Genomic DNA, 4,265 nt, shown 5'->3' on the forward strand with positions numbered 1-4,265 from the left:
GCTAATCAGAATCCCCAAGGCAAAGTTTCTCAAACATTATTGTGTTATGAATCAAATAAGGACCTTATTAAAATGTGGATTCTGATTGAATGGGCGTGGGTATGGCTTTAGACTCTAAATGTCTGACAAGTTCCCACATGGTGTTTCTGTAGCTGCTCCAAAGATTACATTTTAGCAGGACATGTTTTACACAATATCCAGGCACAAATTTAGTGGCAGGACATCACACATTAACAAGTATAAACAATTTTAATCAGGGGCATTTTATGGAATATGTCTTGTAATAGTCTCACCAATTCTATGAATTGGTTGCATATTATCATGACGCCTATTTGTCCATGATAAAATTGAAGTTTAGAAAAGCTTAGGAATACTTCAAGGTCATGAAACTACTAGTTGTCTTGACCAGGGTACAAACCCTAGTGTTCCTTTCCACAAAACCCCACCTCTAACCATACCAGGACAGAAGTTTTCTTTTGGAAGCATTTAGATGAATAAATTCACTTTAGGAGAGCTACACATGGCTACATTGCTTAAACTGAGGCTTTTTAGTTTGATGGCTTTATTCTACTTTTCCTTGTTTAACTATCTTCACTGATATTTCTGGAGAACAAAAAAATGTCACTAGATGGTGGCTTACCTGTAGTCACATCCTGTGGTTAGTATCCACGATATGGATATGGATATGGATACTCATATGACTCCCTTGAATATTGTGGATAATATGAGGGTTGGAACCTCTGTATACATCAAAAGAGTGAATTGCAGACAATTGAGACAATGACAGTGTAAATATTTCACAATACTTTCCATTAAAAACTTACATTGTTAAAGTTGATAAGACCTTGTAGATCATCTACATGATTGTTTTTTCACATTTTTTGGTATGTTTTCACTTTTTAATAAGAAAAAATGTTTAAAAGGAGGAAAATAATAAGGTATTTACAGTTTTACTGTTTGTTGACCACTTAGTTGCTTTATAATAAATTTGGAGTTATTAATTATAACCAGCCACTCACAAAATGTTTAAATATCCTTTATAATATTACCTTTAAGATCCTGCTTTCCCGAGATTTAAATTTTCCAAGAAGGAGTAATTTGGTAATCCCAGATTAGGTGGAATTGCTACTTCACACTCTTGATTTACTAAGACCTCACTGTCTCTTAAAACTCCTACTTTCTTTTTTTTTTTTTTTAAGCTGTCCCATCCTGCCACCTGTTGGAAGCTCAGTGGCAGATCAGCTCGGGGCCGTGAATGGAACCGGTGACCCTGTTGCTCAGAGCTTGCACTCTTGTGCGAGCTCTTAACCAACTGAGCCACTCAACCAGCGGAAACCCCTTCTTTCTTTATATTCACTTAAGTTAATCCCAATACCCTCGATCCTTCCTTCTGCATCTTTTAATTTGGTGCCATGCTAAAATTCATCTATTTAATATATTGGTACACCTGAAATGAATTTTTTAAAAAAGAAATTTTGAGATCTAATCACATTGATGCCTTATCAAAATAATATAGGATATTAAGGTTATTTTTCATTAGAAAAATATTAAATAAATAAAATTTTCTATCTTATTTAACAAGGTCAGCTTAACTTAAGCAAATGACTTTATCACCCTTCAAAAGAATCAGATTGTGAAACTTTACCACATCACATGTGATCTTAACAGTATCTATGTTCCATTAGGCCTGCATATATTTTGCTTAATAGAATTAGAATTTCAACTGTTCTTTAGGCCAAGGCAATTACTAACCACAAAAAGCTACTTACATTCTGAAAGAACAGCTGACTTCTTCAGGGTGGCATTATGAGTTTCCATGTAAATACTACCATTTTTATTCAGAGAATAAAATATGTTTTATTATACCATATTATCAAGGAAATACTTACGTGGTGCTTTCCTCTATGATGATGTCTCTGTTAAAATAAAGAACAGATTAATATTGTGATACATGTTTAATTATCAAGTTTTCCAGTAAATGAAGGTGTTTTACCTCTTCAGATGAATCAGCTCCCTTGAAAAAAAAAAAGAAAATAGTGAATATCATAATTTTACAACTCCAGATTGAATGAAGAATGCACTTAGCTGCCACATTATGATTAAACAAAATGGAGGCAAAGTATTAGGTAACTGATATATTAAGCTAGTTGTTTTTGTTTAGTGACATTTTTAAAGTGAGTGAAGAGTAGAATTTTGCTGTAATTAATTTGATATATTCCAATATCAATTCACTCTGGCCCAAATTTCTTTTGTGTATGTAAAGGAGGAAAATCTATCACTGTGACTAGCAGAGTGAAATTGAAAAGTTAAACTTTAGATTTGTTCAAGACCAGTGCTTTTTATAGAGATATGTTTTTAGTTGCTGAAAATCTACACACATGCAAATATTGATTGTGCTGATAGAGACTGGTGTTATGGTTATGTTTTTCTCTGAGCCTGGATTTTTACTTCTCCACTTCTATCCTTTTACAAAAAATAATGTGATAAACTGTGTTGTCATAACTAATTTGTTTTTATAACATCCACTAGAACTTTTGGTGTTGTTGAAAGTATTATTTCTTGATTAATTCCTTAGTTAGTAGACACAAAGAATACCAAAATGAAAGGTACCATTAATTTTTTTTATTAAAATGTACTAGGGTGACAGTGGTCAACACAACTATGTAGGTTTCAAGTGTACAATTCTATAACACATCACCTATATATTGCATTATGTGTTCACCACCCAGATTCAGTTCTTTTTCCATCACCATATATTTGAACCTTTTTACCCTCTTCTATCAGGCCCCCTCCCAAACACCTAAACATAAGATTTGAAACAGTAAGCTGCATAGAAGAAAGCATAGGTACTAAACTTATGGATCTTGAGTTCAAAGAGAATTTTATGAATTTGACCTTAAAGTCAATGGAAGTAACAGCTAAATAAATGAATGGGACTATATCAAACTAAAAAGCTTCGGCACAGCAGAAGAAACCATCAACAAAACAAAGAGGCAGCCAACTGAATGGGAGAAGATATTTGTAAACAGCGCCTCTGATAAGGGGCTAATGTCCAAAATATATAAGGAACCCATACAACTCAACAGCAAAATGAAAAACAATCCAATTAAGATAACATTAGTTTTTACAGAAGGAAAAACAAAGCAGGGAGGTAGGAAAAAGAAGGATATGAAAGACAGAGTGGAGGAGGAGAAGGAGGTGAAGGCGGACAAGGAAGAAGAGGAGGGCGTGGAGAAGAGGAGGAAAGAGTTACAGAGAGATCCAGTTTTACCTAGTGACACACAGTAATAAATGACAACACCAGTAGGAAACTCTTGACATTTGGTGGCTCTAGATCTTTAAATATTTAAGTCTCTTTTATCAGCATCTCAGCCACATATGTTTATGGGGCTCTTTTTAAAATTTTGTTTTACATTAAGCTAATTACACTTCAGTGTCCATATGTTAATGTCTCTGTGTGTGTCTGTGGGGGTGCTCCAGATTTATTCTAAGTACTTAGTGAAATTACATAGTTTAATTCAAAGAAAATGTCCATAAACATATTAAAATCGATAAAGCCAGTTTCAGGCCATGCAAATATGGTCCAGAACAAAAGAAGTAAGAATTTTTGAATAATTACTGAGAACATAATTTTCAAAATTTCTAATTTACTTACAATCATGGCAACCATGAGAGCCATGATGAAGGCAAAGACAAAGATCTTCATGTTTGGCTGAGTCCTGTGAAAGCACATGTGACAGGTCAGTAACGCATTCATTCCTGCACTTACAAGTCACTTATTGGTCAAACTATGCTCCAAAGTGCTGTGAAACATACTAGATATGTAAATACAATGAAAACACTTTGACTGACATCATGGAACTTAGAGACTAGTAAAGGACATTGGTAACTAAAGGTAAGTGCTGTGGTACAGGAATACTCAAGTACCATAAAAACACGCACAGTGGATATCTTCAACACACCAAGAAAATGGGGGTTTGTATTAAAGTCAAGAAAAAGGTCAAGCTTGTGCTGGGTTATATAGGATAAGTAAATACAGGTTTTGAGAGCCTGCAAAGAAACAAAAATGAGAGAGAGGATAGCATGTAGGAAATGAAATCGTTCAGCAGGTAAGAAGGACAAAAATGGAGACAGGCTGACCATTTAGATTGTTATTGAGATTATAGGGGCCTTACGAAATGACAGTAGGAATAATAATTAGGGCAGAGTTTCAACAAATGTTTAGAAGGTAGAATGTCAAGCAATAGAGACTTGTTTTATAATAG

Source organism: Hipposideros armiger, unplaced genomic scaffold (assembly GCF_001890085.2).
Source record: "Hipposideros armiger isolate ML-2016 unplaced genomic scaffold, ASM189008v1 scaffold_386, whole genome shotgun sequence".
NCBI lineage: Eukaryota > Metazoa > Chordata > Mammalia > Chiroptera > Hipposideridae > Hipposideros > Hipposideros armiger.